The sequence below is a fragment of the Lonchura striata genome, chromosome 1A, assembly GCF_050655825.1.
Source record: "Lonchura striata isolate lonStrDom1 chromosome 1A, ASM5065582v1, whole genome shotgun sequence".
Classification (NCBI taxonomy): domain Eukaryota; kingdom Metazoa; phylum Chordata; class Aves; order Passeriformes; family Estrildidae; genus Lonchura; species Lonchura striata.
This window is the reverse complement of record NC_140741.1, coordinates 67,922,150-67,942,645: the sequence shown is the minus strand read 5'-3', so window position 1 is coordinate 67,942,645 and position 20,496 is coordinate 67,922,150. Positions and strand designations below refer to the sequence as shown.

The 20,496-nt window shown below is 37.8% G+C and overlaps 1 protein-coding gene across 1 annotated transcript in view; it reads left to right on the top strand.

Moving 5' to 3' along the window:
- Positions 1-20,496, top strand: part of SEMA3A (semaphorin 3A) — a 276,486-nt gene that overhangs the window by 78,941 nt on the left and 177,049 nt on the right. The window contains exon 3 of the mRNA XM_085568255.1: positions 19,928-19,971. The gene's annotated coding sequence lies outside the window, so the exon portion shown is untranslated. The remainder of the gene's footprint in view (positions 1-19,927; positions 19,972-20,496) is intronic.

Here is a 20,496-nt window from a genome sequence, read left to right as displayed (position 1 = left end):
TTTTCCTTCATTTCCCCACACACCCCCTTTTCCCTTATGTGCCAACATATCTCTTCAAACTGACTTTCCTTGTCTGTGGATATTGGATATCTCTAAGTGTTTTGGAAAGATGGTCCATATCTCCTTGCATAGTTGAAAGGGTTTGAAATTGTGGTTTTTCAAGCAGATTCTAAAGTGAGAAGCATTCACCAAACCCACTAAACCGTGATTCTTTCCACTGACTACAATGAGCTTCAGACCAAGACTCGATCTTCATTCTTCGTCATTAATTTCTTTAAAAAATGAATTTCTTCTCTAAACTGTGAGTTGTGATTCTTTAAACAGTTTATGCAAACAATTTTAAGCTCATTGATTTTTTTATGCATTTTATTTTCAAGTTCGAATTTGCTTTCTCTCTCCATCACTGTCTGCTCACTGGTTTGTCTGTGATGGGTCACTGAGGTCAGTGGTACTTTTGCTGCTCCATGAATGGAACGACTCAAGTGTTTGAAAGAGACTAATGACTCTAATAGCCAACAAAGGATGAATTTGCTTATGTATAAACATCTTTGTTTGTGTGCCAGTTAGGACATTTATGCACAGTACATCTATTCTCCCACCATAGGTGTATGCAAATTGAAATAAAGCTGGGGGGGAAATGGCAAATGGAGCTTGAATTTCAGATGGAGAGACTTGGGAGCAGCCCAACTCCCTGGCGTGGTACAGTAGGCGCCTCCGGTCCCCCTGTCTGTGCTCTGGGTTGCCCACAAAAGAAAATTGCTGCAGGTCCCATCCAGTCTGCGTGTGGCAACAAGTCCCTAGTTAGGGTGTTTGGAGCAGAAGAACTGCAGGGCACAGCACCACACAGGCCCACAGGTCACATTATAATGAGCTGGAGATGATCAGAGAGATATACTGGACACCTCCAATTCCCGAAAACAGCTTGAGTGTGTTTCTGATGTGCATTAGAAAAAGAAAAAAAACAAGCATAAAAGCAAAAGCCTTTCAGAAGTCTCTGCCATGCCTCCAGAGTTGCAAATGCTGTAAAACATATTTTCCTATCATAAGGGTCTGCTTTTCAGTACTTCCTCCCTCCTCTTCATTTTTTTTTTACTTCTCTCATCAGAAAATGACCACAGAAACCTTGAAATTTAAAAATATCATCAAGATAGAGATGCTTCTGTGGAACACCTTTGTTTAAACAGGCTAGCACATATTGACTAAATTCTCTTTGGGTGAAAGTGTTCCAACTATATACAAAGGCAACCCTCTTCCAAAATTATTTTTCAATTGAAAACATAGAAATTATCATTTTTCATTCTCTTGTGGGTTATTTTCTTCTGTCTTTGCATAGTTTGAATTATTTGTATTGGTTTGTTTGTTTTCTCAGACATCTGATTTCTTTTTATAAGTGTATCCATGCAAATGTTACATTAAAAAAGAAAAGAGAGGAAATATCTTACTCTAGACCAGAGACTACTTTGGAGGCAGGGGGTAAAATTAAACTTAAAATTATTGCTGCATGTCTGAGGCACAAGCAGCAAAAAAGAAAATTAAATATATTCTATTGAAAAAATATTTGCATTCATTCTGCGTTGAGTGCTTTCTGATATGTTTTTGTCACATAGCACACTTCCTTGGTAAACCACAAAGCAGATATTGGAGCTCACATCTTAGAACCTTCTAGGGCCCCTAGGGCCAGGCAAAGCTTTTAAGAAGCAGAAGTGGAAGCAGCAGTGAAGGACCCGGCCAGGTGAGAGCATCCCATACCCAGCCCCCACTCACGCCATCAGCTGAGGGCAGCACTGCTGAGGGCCCTTACAGAGGGACAAATGATGCCTATTAGTGCTTCAAGTCAGACCTGCCACATCCTAAGATCTGTGTGAAGTGAAGCATCTCTTTGGAGTTGAGCAGAAGCATTTTCTGAGATAAGCAGGATAAGACTGCCAGGAGCGTGGCCCACCATCTCCTCTGGCTCATTGGGATGCCTGTCTGCCTTCACAGCACATCCAAGCCAATGGACTCAACACTCTGGAGCCCAGAGTTCCAGTCCAGGGAAAGCTTAATGTAGATATTTCCATAGAATGCCTTTTTTTTTTATTCAGTAGTGGTGATTCCAAGCTTCCACCTACAGCCTGCTTTAATGACAGTACTGTGGAGGACAGTGACGCCCACAGTTTGCTACCAAGTCTGTTGTCAGCTCTCAAAGTTTCTCAGAGAGTTGAGCTCAGCTATTTAGGGCTGATGAGATCATGCTGTTTAATAGACCAGAGACCACATACGGATGATTTACCAGCACACTGGAGAACCACAGTTTGAAAATTGTTGAGCACAGCTAATCCCAGAACTTGATTCTGGCAGGTAAGATCGGTCACTGGAATTGCTCCTGTCTAAGAGGTGCAAAAAGCCTTGACTAAAGCAGTATTTTCTGGATTTACTTTTATAACACTGTTATGACTTCATTGATGCCTGCAGTAATGTATGGGGATGAGAGAACAAAACCAGCCATGATTACCACAGATCCTGTTTTTGGCACTGGTGCTTTCAGAAATGTACACTTGTTGTTCAGTACCTGCTCTCAGTGTCTCTGAAGATGCCTTTTTCTTACAAGCCTCTGCTACGCCTTGTCCATTACTGAATGGTGCTATGAATTCCCCACAAGAAGGGATCTATCCCTCCTGGCTGAGCAGATATTGCTGGCATTGTATAAACAAAAAACTATAGGAGTTACTGTGTTATAGGTGACTTCTCACAGCTGAGAGTGCTTGGTCATGCTGGGTGTCGAGAGAAGAGGATCTGGCTTTCTTGTCAGTTGTCAGTGAGCACCGTGGATGTTTCTGCAGCAGGATCAGTGCAGGTGCCTGTGCTCCTGTGGGTTTCCATGCAGAGACCTCAGGGCTGGGTACACATAAAGCCCCACAGCTGCTGAGTTTGCCTAATGATGTTCAGTGCAGATCCCAGCCAGAGCTCGGATTTGTGGCTGGGCTTGGAGCCTGCAAAACTAAGGATTCAGGATTTGGCTTGCATCTGTCTGTGTATTTATATGAAGACAGAAAAAGCAAATTCCTTACAAGCAAATATGAGTCAAAATAAAAACACTGTGAAGGTCAGCTGAGCACAGCAGTGAGATGATGTTATCCCAGCCAGACTTCAACTCTTAAACTGCCTGACCAGCCAGAGGAACTCCTGGCAAAAGTCCTAAGAAGATGCCAGCTGGGAAACCACCCACCAACACCCAGCTGGCTGCTCAAAACAACTGGAGCCTCAGCGTTTGACACTCTGCTCCAGGCACAGCTGCAGGGCATAGCCCAGCCACAGAGCAATACCAAGGGCTTCTCATCAAGTTTTCCAAAAGAAATACTGCACATGAGAAACACTGTTACAAATCCTAATTGGTAAGGATTTCCTTTTCTTAAATAAGATGAACAGCAATATATTTAAGGCTAATATTTTTTTTTCAAGCTAGCTGGCATAATATTAATCCAGCAAGTCAAACTCTGGTTTGGGTTCCTTTTTTTCCTATAAATGTATTGGTTAGCATCTCGCTTTCAGCTGAGATACTATAAACAACTCACAGACAGATCCAGTCCAGAGTTAATTAAGGCTGATCAAAGCTTATGTGCAGCCCAGTGCTGAGGATAAAAGTAGAGGTCTTTGTTAAGGATGTGGTGTCATTGGAAATATATATCTCCTCCTTATTTGTTTGGAATTAATTTAATTTCATTGTAACCTCATGTCTATAAACGCCCTTCCATTAAGTAATAACAATCTCTATGCAATTCTTCTTGGAAAAGTTTTGAAACTGTCTAGAGGCATTCACCGTAAGTGTGTATTTCATTTTTAGAGATGTAGTAATGTGTTGACTGTAGTAATTTTGAGAAGTTACATTGCATTGTGATCATTTTTCTTGCATGAAGGCTCCAGATTTGACCAGTTCCAGTGAGTTAGGCACTACTTAGACACAATCAATATCTGGAAAAGTTTCCAGGCAACATGAACAAGACAAGCAGGAAGTCCTGTGCACATTCTACAAACTGAATGTAGAGGCATCAGGGCTGAATCTAGAATTAAAATCTAAAGTCCTGGCAAGAGGGTTCTCTGCCCACCCTCCATCTGGGCAAAGCACCAGATGGACATGCACCAGCCACCTACACTTGTGTTTTTCAGGTGAATGAGAACCAAACCCAGCAAGGGGAGGAGAATTTAGCAAATAGCAGCTGTTGCAAATAATTTGCAATTTGCATGCTACATATTTGCCACTCTGTTTAGAGAAAGCCAAATCAGTTAAAATCTGGACTTCTGATACCCTTGTTTCTTCAATGGCAGAATAAGTAAGTTGGTCATTGCCTCCAGTATGCACCAGCTTTGTCTCTAAACTGGGTTGCCTTTAGTAGATAGAGACTCTTCATACAGATAATAAAGGCACTTCAGAGTCCCAGGTAACAATTGCACATTACCAGAAGTCAATAACCTCTGCATTACTGCCTAGCAGGTCCTAAACCATGCTCATCTTTATGACCTTCAGACTATTCTGGGCCTAGAGTAGGTTTGTCCCTGAAGGGCTGTACAGAGAATGAACATTCTCTATTCAGGAGAGCAGTTTTGTCCGTGAGGGCAGAATCTGGCATGGAATTGCCCTGTGCCCCCTCTTTCCACAGGACAAGCGCTCACATGCAGTAGCCCACAAAAGAGCTCTTTTGTGTTATGTACAACTATGTACCAGATGTTTTACCCTGATAAAATGCAGATCAGGTTCTATTTATGCTTATGTTGGAGGTCAGCTTCTCATTAAGTTGGTGTGATATAAAATCAATAATTTTGGCTGCAGATAGTCCTCTCACAGAAATGGAAAATAGAAAATCTTCTATCCAGCCTTGCTCACGCCTTGTAAATGGGGCAGGAAACCTCTCCAAAGACAGTAAAATTGGTCCATTTTTCTTTTATGCCCATATACTAAATGACAGAGATATTTTGCTTTACTTTTTCATCACTTTTTCTCATGTATGAGTTTTGCCCATCCAGTTATCTTCCAGACAAACTCTCCTTACTCGATAGCGTGGGTAGTTCCTCACAGTACTTCCATCATGTGTTGAGGTAACTAAGTATTCTATTCCCACTATTAAGATTTTTCAGTATGCCCCTGAGGGCTTGATAAACATCCTCAGCACATGAGCACATGGGACACTGAAGGCCATCTCTGCCCAAAGCAGAGTTTCCATTTGGAAATGGAATATGATTTTGAACTGGGAACTCAGAAGCAGAAGAATTTTAATTCCTATTGTTCTTAGCCTTTCATTGGTCTTAAAGTGGAAAAAAAGATTATGGTAAAGTGCAAAGTAAAATGTCAGATTTTATTGCCTGCCAGGTTTTGTTGTTGTAATAGGAGCTGAACAAATTGGTAATGGGTAGAAGCCTTGTGCTCATAGTTACAAGAGAGCCAAAAGAATTGGTGAACTTTGTGTTCTGCCTAAAAAATCACTCTGGACTATGTGGCTACTATTTTACTGTGTAGAATTTTTTTTTTCCTTAACTGTTGAAGCAACAGAAGTATTCTCTTCTGCCATGGGAAAAAAATTAGAATGATTCCATCACTTTGTTAACAGCAAATCTTAAGTATTTAATAAATTGTAATTTCCCTTAGGTTATATTTAAGGAAATACACCAAGTCCTTGGGTTTGGATGAATTTGCACTTGGGAAAAGTGATTCTATTATCTATTGAAGATAAGTGAAAAATCACAAATGGAAACATGACACAACAAAATGTCATGCCAAGTTTCAAATTTGAAATAGGAGAAAGTGCATTTTTTTTCAGAAGATTTTTTCCATCTAGATTTTTCTGAGAAGACAGTTTCTGCTTACTTTAAGATTAATTTCTGGTTTTGCTTTCCATTATAAATTACTTATTATCTATTAGTCCTCTCTTGCCCATAATCTGCAAGAACAGTTCTATATACATGTGAATTCTTCTGATGTTTTAATTGGATGTGTCTCCAGTGTGATACCATAAGTCTCTCATTTAGCATCAGCAGTTTAACATCCTTTGGAGCAAAGTGAACCAATGACTTAATTAACTTCCACTTGGGCAGTTATCTGCTCTGGGAACCTGCAGGAAGTATTATTCTATTTGAGGGTGACAAATGAACATACATGAGGTACCACACGCCACCCAGTGGGAGATCTGACAAGAAACATAATTTATTTCATTAGTGGTGCCAAAATGGGCTTTCAAGCTGAAAACCTAAACATGTCGCAGTGTCTTAGAAGAAGAAACAGCATGGGCTTTGTCTGAAATAATTGATTGTGTACAGTTCACAACATATATTTCCATGGGATAGTTTAAGTTTTGTGACAGTCTTCATCCATCGTATTGAAGTTTGTTAGATGTCAACCTAAGTGGTGTATCAAACAAACAATCATAAATAGTTTTGGATTTGGTAATACTTATCAATTACATTATGAAATATAGATTTAAAATAAAATAACTAGCTTTGATTCAGAATTAACTTTGGGGTTTTAGAACATATTTATAATTGCTCTGAGTATTGTAGATTTCAAAACATGGCTACAGTCTCCAACATCCTTGGCTTTCTTCAGTTTTATTGTAATTTATAGAGTAAAAGTTAGTGGCAGCCTCTAATTACCCACAGAACCAAAGTTTCCTGAATGAAAACTTGAGATCAAAGGGCATGAATAATAGCCTTAAAGGCATCTCCCCTTACACAGGCTACTCTTAGCCCCTCTGCTGTCCTTTGGTATAAATTAAGCACCTTAGGATGAATAAAACATGAAGCACAGAAGGTTTAGATTTCACAGAAGATGAATGGTTGGATTATTGATGGGAAAAGGAGCATGGGAAAGTATAAACCATGTAGATCTAAAAATTTTAAACTCTGTAAGCAATCACCTTTGCTTTAGTAATTTTTTTAAATTTATTTTTGTCATTTTGTTCAAATCCTTTCTGTTGATAAGGCAGCTGGGTTGTTCTGTGTCACTGAGCTGCACTTTTAAGCAAGCTCAGAAGCCTTTCACAGTTCATTCTGTTGATTTCAGTGGGCATATGACCAGGCCATAAAACCACAAGAGCAATCACTGGTTGTTAAAAACCATACAAGCACTTACATTCAATTATAATGAAAAAGGTGCATACCTCTTGTGTCTCATGAAACTCAGACTTGAAGGCTGTTTGATTCCTCTTATATATAGCATGAATCCAGTTCCTTCCTGATGTAAAGTTCATTGCCTTTCACTAGTGTTACACATGCTGAATTTAATTCATTTCATAACCCATCATGGTATAAATGTGCATAACCGTAGGAATTAGGAAAACAGGATCAAAGCCCTTTCTAATGTAGATGGTTATTCAGAGACAAAGATTTTCCAAGATGAATGGGTACATGAGGCAAAAGCTGGTTTTTTTGTTTTGAGCAAAATTCTGTATTTGCTTGCTGTGAAGAATGTTTCCTTTGAAGGAAAAAAATAAGTACAAAAAGAAAAATCAGTAACAGATTTGGGAAATGGTAAAATAAAATGTTTCTCCATGAGCTGTGAAAATGGTGGGCTCTTCATCTTGGCCTTAATTTGTTAAGAATCAAAATATTAACTTTCTGAAATTTAGACATTTGAAAGTGATTATTTTTCTTGTGTATACCTGAATTGAAAGTGATTTTAAAAAGTGGTCAAATGCCCAAATTACCTTCCTTTGTAAACCAGGGAGATGTATATTATAATCATATCTCATTCAGTCCTACAGCCCAGGTATCAGGGCAGTGAGGTAAGCCCAGGAAAAGGGGCTCACATAGTCCTTACACTTAATTAATGTGTGGGCTTTGAACAAAGCTCATCTGGTTTCTAGGAAGTTGAGTCAGGCTTTGTCTCTCCTCTTAGGGCTGTTCCACTTTTTAGAACACAATTAAAAATTCATTGGCTTGGAAAGGAAACCCAAGTGTCTCACATCCCCTGGGATGGGTCTAACCACTGTCTTAGACAGTCATTTTCACGGTCTCTTGCTGTTTCAATAAATACCAAAATATTTTATGCAGAACGAAGGACCCTCTGTATGAGTAATGGAGAAAAAAATGTATTCAAAGATTGCTGTAGATTGTGATGGTTGCAGCAGCCTTGGAGAAGGATGGAGTCCTGCCTTTGACCCTTGCCTTGAACTAGGAAAAAAGAGGTTTGAACCTCACTCTCCTCATTTTGGAGTGTGCTTATTTTTGGAAACTGGATTAAAAAAATGGAAATTTAAACAAAAATGTGCACTACGAAGATCTTGTGCTACTTCTCTGGCTGTCCTCATTCCAAATGCAGAAAAAAATACTATTTAGAAAATTGTAATGGCAAGGTTAGGGGTGTGGGTTTTTTTTTTTGTTTGGGGCATGTTGGAATTTGGGATAAAATTTCTGTTTGGTTCAGTTTAAGAAAAAAGTCTTAGAGTAACCTAAATAACACTTCTTCATATAAATATTTGTTTTTCTTTAAAGAAAATAAATACATAATCAACTAAAAAAGCGATCAAGAACATTTCCTTGCTTTTTCTATGCTTTCAATTTTTTTTTTTCTCAGGTCCATTTATTTGAAGGAAGAGCTGTGGGTTGAAGTTTTTTGATTATAGCCAAAAAATTGGGTTTTTTTCCCCTGTGAAGTATGACAGGAAAAAGTACCATTTTTCAAATAGTTTTAATCTTATCTATGAATAGGTGTAGTTGTACTTAAATTGTCAGGTTTCAGGAAAACTTTGAGCTCCCAAAGCTGAACCAAAGCCCTCTGAGTAGGTGACAGTCTTTCTGTTGACTTAAACTGTCTATAGAGGGGAAGCTATCTGAGCTAAAACCCACGGACTGAGAATTTGTGCCTGTGTAATCTAATTTATTAAGACAAAGGTTTACAGGAAGGAGAGATACCTCAAAGTTATCTTAATATTGCAGAAATTTGATTAATTATGCTTTGAAGTACAGATACTTTTATTTACTGTGTGTTTTGGGGGTTTTTTCCTCCCTGCTGTATTCTGGATATAACACATTGATGGTGAGGACACTGCAGAGGCCAATGAATTCTGATCAATGTGAATGCTCAGAAACCCTCAGCAGCTAAAGAGCTCTGGCAAACAAAGCCATTTTATAATGCATCGGCACAGGCTTCACTTTGCCCTGAGGAATAGAAGGGTAGTTAGTTTAGGCAATCATGAAAAAATAAATCTCAAGGAGCAAATATTCTCACTTACAACAGTTTTCTGACAATAAGGCCATTTCTGACGGGAAGGGAGTTCACAGGTCATTCTTATTAAGTGCTTGACTGATTTATTTTTACAAAACGCTCCCTTCTGCTGGAGCTGGGAGAACTGAGGTGTATTTTTCCTCCAGAAAAGCCTTCTAATGTTGTGCTGTGCTGCTGAGTGGAAAGGGTGAGCACTGCTATCCCATCGTATCAATTGCAGTATGCTTCCATCAATGCAGCCAAACTGCTCCAGAAGGGAGAATTCTCCAGCTTGAATCCACTTGCTGACTCTCCCTGACCTCTGGAGTTTGCCAAGTGCTCTTTTAGGAACAGTTAGGTGGTAGTTGTGCTTGTCCTTGCAAACTGGATAACCTGTTCTTTCTACCCCTGCGTTTTACTACAATATTTATTTAAGGAGTTAGGAACAGTCCAATTCTCCCTCTAGAAGATGCCAATTTTAAAATTGCCTTAAAGCATTTGTGATGTTTCTCAAAGCCAGACTGTACTGAATATAAAAGACATCATATGGGGTAATATTCCTCACTCATATTATAAACTATATCTTTTGGGACCCCAGCTTTGCTTCTAATTACATCGTTACCCTAATTATCTTATTAAGATCCATCCATTTATGGAAGAATAAAATAAAGGCTTTTTTCTTTGCCCCCGCAGCAGGCTCATGATCAAATATTTGGAAACTGTTACGCTAATCATAACCATTTCACTGTTACCTTCCACTTTGCCCATCTGTTTGCCTATATCCACTTTCTTCCTGCCACAGCCTTCTGACTGGGGTGTGTGGGTGGTAGAACTGTTACAGTGATAGATTTGTTTTCCACTATGTTATCAGTAACATAGTTGCATTGTATTAAGTTGTAATATTTTTGCCAATGCATTTTCTGACAATGCATTTGCCAATGCATTTTCTTTTCTTATAAACTTGGATACTGTGTACCATCTCCAAAACAATTAGGAGCAGCAATTTATTTATTAATTAAACAGATTGATAAATAGCAACTGAAGCACTTTGGGTACAATAAGGGCAAATGTTCTGTCCTTTAGTGATAGACAATCATGAGTTCAACACACTTTGCAGAAATGGAAGCAATGAAAAGAGAATTTGATTATGTGTTGTCACTCCAATTCATTCTTCTCACTTCTCACAATTAGCTTAGGCCCTTCATCTATTCATGTCATCCATGCAACACTTCTATGCTTGTTGTTTATCATCTCCCTCTTTTATTCCTGCTTTGCAAATGGGAATTTTTTGCCATATTGCTTCAGAGGAAATTATAGATCAGACTAGACAGTCACATTTTTTTTTTCTTTCCTTTCATTTATAGCAAGAAGAAATATGAATTGAAATCCATGTTCATCAAAGAGAGCATTGGGTTGAGAACACTAGATGCTGGTTGCAGTAGTAAAGGAGTACAAGCTGAAAATATGATACAGCTGTGCAGATAGCTTTGTGATTATTTTGAAAAGCTGGCTATCTGCCCCATCTGACAGTCTGTGAGCATGGCAAACAATTTAACATTCATGCTGCTCCTGTTTTGGCATTATATATATGAATCATGTGGTCACCACTTTCCAAATTGGTAGTAGATCAGAAAAGAGTTAATGACTAAAGTTTTGGTCATGACTTGTTCCATTGTTCCATAATAAAAAACATTGTAAAATGAAATATCAAGGCATAAAGGACATTTGTGTCATGACTCATAGGTCATGGAGAGCTTTTTTTTTAGTACATCTGAAGGAGTTATTTCTAACTTCAGAAGTTTCCTGAAGAGTTGATCAATTGCTGAATGCCAGGAATTGTATGGATTCTTTATTGACACTATAGATTTCTACACCCCCAAATAACCAGTTATTTACTGTCACTTGTGTGAGCTGGAAGAGAATATGCAAAGTCTTATTTCATCTACGCTTGAAAATTCCATGGAAGATTTTCAATTAGATTTTCTCAATTAAAAAAAAAAAAAATAAAAAGCAACTGTTTATTATTTGCCTGAATTTTGGGTTTGGGTTTTTTTTTTTGTGTCACTGAAATATGTGAGAAGGGAAGCCCTCATTAAGTTACATGGTGAAAGGATAGTTTTTAAGCTGTTGGCTTTATCCTCTTTGCTCCAGCAAGGAGGTGGAGGCTTTTCATTACACTTACACCACTTGTGTTAAGGAGTTTGAGTGTGAAAATCCCCCCATGGTGTTGCACTCTTTATCCTAAGTCCACCTGGGCACTGTGCTTACGTGCTGTCACTTTGGAGCAAAGCTGATAACATAATTATCACCTGCTGGGTGATTCTCAACACAGCAGTGAGGCAAACCACCTCACCACTCCTTCCTCCATGATTCAACATTTTCTCTGAGCACATGGGCGACCCCCAAGCTGTCTTGACATGAGCTTCTCACTATCAGCATCAAAAAATTGTCCTCTTAGACAATCATGAGTGTCTGCTGATCTGAATTTTAGCTTTTGTTTGTTGTTATGGCTGGACTAGCAAAAGGTAAAAGCAGGGGTTTGTGCAAAGACAGTTAAAGTTAGACTTCATGCCAAGTAAACCTGGAGTTTTCAGGGCAGGGAAAGCATAAAAGGAGAGTGAATACTGATCGAGCTATGGGAGATATGGCCTGTACTGATTGCCTGCTTTGCAATCAGATATGTCATAAGATCATGAGAGAATATCACATTTACAAACAGGGACAGGAATAGGTTATCTTTATACCCATTAGTGCAATATCGAATTTCTTTCCTTATCTGCCCTAGAAAGAAGCAAACACAGTCCAGGCTTTTGAATGCACAGGGAACAAGGAGGTAGAAAACAGTGTCACCAGCCTTGCTAGTGACACCATGGCAGAGCTACCCTGCATTTCAGACTAAATCTTGTGAGCCACGATGCCACAGCCTCTTCAAAGGCACTGTGGGAATTCAGATGTCTCACCACTACCCAAATACTTGTCTGCTTATTTTGTCACACAAGGTTCCTCACTTGCTAGCTGTTTGTGCAGAACACATGGATACACCTGCCAGACATTTCACATCAAAGGCATTGTGGAGCTTATGTTCCAAAGCAAATATACAACTGATAGCAAAACACAGCAATCAAAAGCAGACAGTTCTTCAATTTGACGCAATGTAAAAAACATGAATTTGTATGAACTACACTGATTTTATTTTTGCCTTCTACTGCTATACAAAAATATTCTTTTGATGATAATTTGAGCAAAGAAGGTCTGTTGAAACTTCTGTAGTTAGAATGGCAGGAATTGGATAACAGTTTTGGCTTGTGGCATTGTTTGCTTGTTTGTTTTTGTTACTGGTGGCAACTGGAAATGTTCATGTTACCCAAAGTGACAGGGAAAATTGTCAGCATTGCAGCAGTACCCATTGCTCCCCTCCATGAAGAAAAACATTCTCCTTATCCATCTGAGAAAATTCAGCTTTGATTGGAGATTTACAAAGTCAGGTGCTTAGGACTAACAATGTTGCTAAGAATTGCATGAGGCTTGGAATCCTTGATTCAGACTTTATCCACCTGATATACCCAATCTGTTTTACCTCTCTCTAAATAGAAATTTACCTGCCATATCTAGGATTAAAATAACTCCTGAGCCATACAATAGACATTAGAAAGATTTTAACATAAATGGAAACAGCCTAAAATTTAAGGGATCGCTTTAGATTCCTGCTGTAGCAAATTCTATTTCTGACTGGAAGATTAATAAAAGGAAATAATGATTTAAAGCTTAGAAATTTAACAATTCCTTGAAGTTGTCTTTACATGAAGATTTTTTTTTAATTCAGTAGTTAGCTCTGTCAACATTTCCCTTTCAAAATATCATATTGGTGTGAAAATAGCAAAGAAAAAGGCACAAAAGCAAAGGTTTTTTTAACTTTGAAATTAATCACCATAGAAATATGGAACTCCCAGCAGAAATGAGTAAGAAATCAATAAAAGGACTGAAGTGATAAAACACAATTGTCAGGACAGGAGGTCTTGAAGTGCTATTTAGTTACTGTAGTGGGTTTTTTTTTTGTCTGCACATAGCAGTCAAATGAATAAGGTTCTATACTATAGAGGAAATTCAATTCATTTCATCTTCAACATACTAGTTGGTATATAATTACCATACATACACACATTAAACTGTAACTAGATCATCTTCAAACACAGTTTTGAAACCCTGGTTATACAGCAGGAGAATGAGGATTAAATGGTTTAACCGTAGTCAGCAACTAATTACCATGCAGCTGCTTGTATGGTAATATTAAAAAAAAAAAAAACAACAACAACAACAACAACAACAAAACCACAAAATAAACAATGGTAAAAGTAAAGAAAAGAAAAAGTGGGAAAAAAAAAAAAAAAGAGAAAGAAAACCCAAGACAAGTGCTGCAGAATGCAATTGCTCACCATGCACTCACCAGCCTGTCCCCAGGCAGCTCCTGACCAGTTTCCCCCCGTTTTCTGTGCTGGACATGATGCTCCATGGTATGGGATGTCCCTTGGTCAGCTGAGGTCAGCTGTCCTGGCCATGCTTCCCCCTCAGATTCTTGTGCACCTGCCCACTGGCAGAGCCTGGGAAACTGAAAAGTCCTGAATTTAGACTAAGAATTACTTAGCAACAACTAAAACATGTGTGTGTTTTCAACATTTATTCTCATAAAGAATCCAAAACATAGCTCTCTACCAGCTACTAAGAAGAAAATTAACTCTATCCCAGCTTTTTTATGTATTAAATCAAAACTGAGCAGAATTTTTATTAATGATCTGAGGATGCAAAGATAGGAGGCTATCAGTGATACTTCACTGTAGGATAAAACCTTCAGTTATGTGAAATGCAGAAGCTACTACCTGAGAAGCTACTACTACTGCATTTACAAGCAGCTGAGATGATGATGATGATGGAAGCAGAATACTAGCCAATTTTAGACTTCTATACCAAATGCCAATTTTTAAAAGTTAGATATAGCTTGATATGACGGTGAATGAAAGGCCTGAAAACAATATATGAAACAACTGCAGCAATTCTGGGAGAGATGTTTCTTTATAAAATTAGTGGCTTGAAGATTCATTCTCAGGAATATCAGAGGTAAAAATCTATCTAATCTACACTACCAGTAATACTCACAGTGGGATTTAAAGAAGCAGAAACTGATTCATCCTGAACCAGCCATGTTTACCCTGGTGATGCTAATGCTACAGAAAGAAAATTGGGAAAGCAAATTATAGAAAGAATTTGCTAGGGGAGTCAGAGTAGCATTTTTCAAATGTTTTCAGAAGCAGTACTAAATATTTCTAAAGTTATCAAGGGTATAGGGAAATTTTTTAGATAAGATTAAGTGGGTTGTCTGGGACTCAGATATTTTTATTTTTGTGTTGCCCTGGCTCCTTTATTGCTGATATTTTAACCATGAACTTGAGTCTGTTAATCTATTTTTTTTTATGCTTTTCTTAAAACTCACTCTCAGGTGAGCAAGAGATGTGAAATTATATTGCCCCATCTCTTTTATAACTTTATTATTGCTGTAGTCTTCAAAATTGCCCAGAGTTCAGATATTTGAGTAAACTGATGTTTTAGCTCCTGATGTTTTGAACTGAGCAGTACTCCTTGTATCAGATACCACGTAAATTTAGCTCTATCTCAACATACATGTGAAAAGACTTATTGAAAACTCAGAATCTTACTTGTTTTCCCAGCAGAACATTAAAAACATCAAAAATCATCATTAAAATAACCCAGAATTTCAGATATACATAACCTCTTTTTATTTATATTGTATTAATTAGTTGTAAATGATCTAAAGTGACCGGCAGCCTTTGACATGCTGTCCCAGAAAACTTCATGCTTTCCCATTGGGACCATCAGTCCCATTTATTTTTTGTTATGCCATGCCCACAGATTTCACTGTGTCAATTTTCTGCTACTCTTACTCAAGTGACACTTCCTTAGAGAAAATGACCTTTTCAAACATCTCTCCAGAACTTGTAAAGACATCACCCTTTCTCTAAAGTTTGTGTCAGTTTGGCTGTACAGTTTCACCCAAAGTATGCACTGGTGACTCTCCCAGTCTCACAACATATTCTCATTCCATTTCAATAAAATGGTCATTTCTCTTGGTGGCACCAGGTTTGCATTTTTTCCAGTCTCTACTTTTAGTGTCGGGTCTGACAGACAATCAATGTCTTCTATTCCCTGTGGAACAAATAACACTTCATGGCAGACTCATCATAGCACCCCACAAGTTAGTCATGCTTAGCATTGTTAGGAGCATGACTCTACAGGTTTTTTATTAGTTTCAGGGGTTTTGGGGTTTCAGTTTGGGTTTTTGGGCTTGGTTGTTTTTTTTGGGGATTTTTTTTTTTTTGGCAACATTTTCTTGCTTACCTATAACATTAGGGATAATATCAATTAGAGGTTGAATTTTATACCTATAATGAAAGTGCTTAAAATAACATTAAATTCTGGCAGAATTTACTATGCAACAGGTTTCTATTAGATGTAGAGCTGGTTTAGCAAAAAATTACTTAGTACATGTAGCTACATGTTCAGCTGCAGTATTTTCTCTGACAGTCATCTCCTGAGATGACTTATATTGTCAGAATTATATTTTAATACAAGTATATTTACGCTTGCCAACTCAAGCAATAGCATCTATGTGTGTTTTCCTTCAAGGTGCTAATTTTCCTTTATCATTAGCAGGAATTTATCACTCACTTAGTTTTGGCACAGGTGGTAATCTCTGCCAGTGTTCTTTACTTCACTGTTCACTTTAAATTGTTATAAAATATTTTTGCGATTCCTCTAAGGTGTTTTTGGACCATCACATGATTTTACGTGCCCTTTTGAATACATATATTCCTTAACACCCTAGAAATTGTGAGGTCCTTTAACCAAAAGCCCGTCTAGAAGTGAATAGGCTTCCTTGCAAAGCTCTTGGAAAATTCTGATCCTACCATCCCATGCTGGATGATTTCCCACAGTTCTATCTTAGGTGTAGTTCTGGCAATTTCAGTCCTCATCTATCCTAAGACCTGAATTTGTTCATGTGTTGGCAGCTCCATATCTAAGTTATAGACATTGTTCCACTGCATGTTTGCCCCAGCAGAGCTGCTGCAGATATTAAATCTTTTCCCCTTTTTTTACCAGTTTGACTACAAAACTTTGTATCTGAGAATCTAATAATTTTCAAGTTCTCAAACACTGGAGCAGTTTTCCAGATTCCCATCTGATAGCAATAAGTAATGGCTGACCAATTTAATATTAAAAGAGCATAAAGAGTTAGAAAGAATGAGTTGAAGCTTTTTAGTTCCGTTGCTTAAGGTCAATGCCTTCTTTTGAGCAGACCGATTCTCAGTTTTGGTTAGTGGTTACTGTGGTTAGTGTGATACATGAGCCATGGGTGATCATTTTCAATCACGCTACTGTAAGTAGACTTTGCCAGAGCTCTTCCTAGAGCTTTCATTAAAAAAAAAAATTAAATTTCTGCTTTCTGGCATAGTAGGTATGTATTATTGTGTCCTTTAACAAACACATCAGTTTCAGAACCTCTTTAAGCTTCTCCTTGATAGTCATTAGATTTACTTTGTACAGTTTAACTTAGTAAGGAACATTTATCACAAATTTCCTGGTCTGATTTATCATTGAGAAGAACTTGGAAAGCTTTATGTGGCAACAGGCATTTCACTGATAACTTCAGCTTTATTATAAACTGCACAAATACCTAGTTGTGTTAAGGTCTGGTTGTGTTATGTTATGTACGACTATGAATATTCAGATTTGGGCCACAATCTCTGTTTCTTTTCAAAATTCCAACAGCTCAGAGCTGTTAGTCGTGGCTAATGTTTTATTTTTCTTTTCTAAAGCAAATATTACTTGGACAGGCCCTAGTATTGTCTATAGCACAGATGTACAACTTGTACTATATAAACCAGCTATGTACAACCTAAAGAAATATATCATTTAGTCCCTGGCCCCTTTATATGTTTTCTCTTTTCCAGGATAAGCTGATAAAAGTCTAATGCAAGACAGAAGGATTTCCCAGATGATGTACTAGTCCAGGTCTTTACCTTCCTCAAGAGTCTCTTAGGTCATTCTCTCTGTCATGTCATTTAATATGTGCATAATGAATGTAATTACTTTTTTGAAGTGATCTGTAAATCCATTTTTGGTCAGGAAAACCAGTTTTAATGAAGATGCACTGTGCTTTGGTTCTGCATTTACACAATAAATCCGATATTCCTGGGAAGAGTGTACAGTATATCTGGAGAATGAGCACAGCAAACAAAGGCCTCTCATTGCTCATCTTTTAGGAGTGGGTGCTACATCAGCTCAGTGGTGACAGGGACAAATATTCAAATATACCCCAAGAAGACAGAAGGGGAAGCAGACAGAGAGCTCCATGAATGCTGTCTTTTCATAAAACCTTCTTTTTCTTGGAGTTCTTCATGTAAGGGTGATAGGGGAATCATTCTGCTTTCACTAAAACCTTGATTTTTACTACTCCATGCCTCTTTGAGGAGGAAATATCGACCCAAGCATTTAGTAACCAAATATATAAACTCTGATATCAGTGTTAATTATTCTGCTAAAGTTAAAAATGTAGATTTCTGTCCAGGTTTACATTGGAAAATTCCCCCTCATTTTAAAATCTTTAAAAATATCAACTTAAAATTTAAAATTGTTGTGCTTTTGCTCAGATATACATGTTCAAATGATTTGTGAGTCTCACTGTGTAGGGTGGGAACATTTAATGTGAAGCCAATTTAAGAACTCTTCCTTCCTAAGTTTTCCCACACCCAGATTTATTCAGCTACTGGAGCTGTACTGCTCATAGTTATTCCAGATTTCTTTGGCTCCACTACTGCACATGATTCCTTTATGTTATGGGACTTAGTAAATTCAATACACAGATTATTCGTGGTAGCTTCAGAAGCTCCATGGTGACCTGGTACCTCTATCCTCAAAAATTAGAGGTGACTGAGAGGGCAGGATGTAGGTTGGATATCGATGACATTATTTATCACAACTTAGATTTTTTTTTTCTGGTGTTTTTGGTCTCCCTTTCAGGTATCACAGTTTCCTATTAAGGCTACAGTTCTTGCATATGGCAGGTGAATTATTTCTCCTGAGCATAAATAGGATCAACTTTCTAATCCTGCTATATTTTATATCCATATCTCAGAGCCATCTCCACATACAAATGAACAGAGAAATTAATCTGTTCTTCAAAGTAAAACTGTAAGACAGCTTTTACTTAAGCAATCAAATTTCCCTGATATACACTGTTAATTACTACTTTTCATTGCATTAAGGTGATTCATAGAAATGCCACCTGACAGTAGTATTCCTTTTGTGTTAAATTTACATGGTTCACAACAAATAGTTCACACAGCATTTTGCTCTGCTGCTAAAAAATATTACAGAGAATATATCATATGCATAACACAGTTAACTAAAGGCTGAAATTAATAAAAAACTCTTTAAAAATAGTGATTAAATTTTTATTTGTACTTATAGAACTTTATTTGTTGTGAAATAGCCCAGATTCCAAAGGGTGTTGGAAGAAGATAGAGATTATTCTTTATTGTTGATTTTTTAAACTATCTGCCTCCCCAGAGCTGAAGGCTGTTTATCTCAGGCCAGTAGAAACACAGAGCAGAAACAGAGAAGCTGTGGTAACAGTAGGAAGAGAGAATCTAGACATGATATTCTTTTCTACTGAACTGATTCTTCATGCTCCTGAGATATTGGGGAAACAGTTTTACTTTTGAATAATAGGTGAAAATGAGTGCATTAAATGTTCTTCATAAAAGACAAATTCAGTGAACCTAGGGTAGTTTTTGAAAGGGAATTTATTACTCACTGAAGAATAACATCCTTTTAAATACATAGCAAGAAGCAGCAGAAATATAGATAGCAGTGTGAACACTGAATCTTGTCCCATTCACTAAGTGTGTTGTGGATTCATCACCTTCTGCTAATAAAGCATAAGAAAGTATTTAGGCTTGTACAGTTTTTGTTTCTCCTTTGACAATCAGTGCTATACAGATTTCTTTGTAGCGTGAATTGTTGTCACAGAAAAAGCAGAATAAAATCCTTTAAATTATAAACTCCATCTGCCTTGGCCACACTCTTTAGCTGACTGATGATCTGTAACCCATACTATTGGCTGCTCTGAGGTGAAGTTTGTGTTACTTCTTTATCAGTACATTAACCTGTCTTATTCCAGACACTGCTGATATTCTGCTTTACATGTGTATAACAAAGGCTGCCTTCTGGAATGAGAGGTGTCCCAACATAAATTGCTGAAATTAAATTGCAGCATGTCCACTAACTCCCAACTGCTGTGAAGGAGGCAGAGCCCTCCTTTTCTCTCTAACATATTTTTCTTGGTTATTGAAATCAGCTTTTATCTGATGCTAACTGTGGTAGTAAAAATCCCAAGTCGGAAGTGGATAACAGCCAACTCTTCCACTTGTGCACAAGATAAGTATGCCATTAACTATGTCTCTTAGAGTTATTTATCTCATCCAAGCAAATGAGTTCAAAGCCTTCCATTTACTGTTATATGATTGTAGATATCTGCTGTCTGGTCTTCACTGGCTAAAGCTGGGCTCTTGACAGGGACAGAAGCAGAGTATGGCCCACAAATATAGATTTTTTTGCAAAATAATATGGCAGCTGGTGAAAAACATATGCCCACTTTCTCTCTTTTTTCTCCTCGCTCTCTAGGTGTATACAAAGCACAGTATCAGCAGCAGCCCTCTCCTTGACAGGTATGTGTCCTGTAAATTGTGCTTTCCTCCATCAACTTGAGAGTTCTCAGAGACACAAGATGGACTAATGTATAGAATACTCTCATTGATCTGAGTTTATAGCAACTCATGGGATAATTTCTTCAGCTCTGTTTTTCTCATCATCTGTCTCTTTCAGACTTTTTTTCTCTTAGAGAATGTACAGGATATAGTAGAAATATCAGCTCAATGTCAGTACGAACCACAACATTCTCCAGAAGGAGCTTCAATTTCTTTTCCCACCACTTGGTCTCTGAATTTAGAAAGCTAGGTTTTGGGGATTTTTATCAATTCTTTTCTGCATCATCTTACCTTCTGCTTCTGATGAGATTTCCAGCTAGACTCTTTAGTGATGGGCAAATTGCTTCTGCACTGTGCTGCATTGAAAAGAATAAGGCTTCAGCAGTGAATAGTTACTATGCAGTAGAGGCAAAAGTAGATCCAAACCTATTTTCTTGCATTGATGGCAGAGGTATGAGCTCACACATTTTTACCATGAACTAAGCA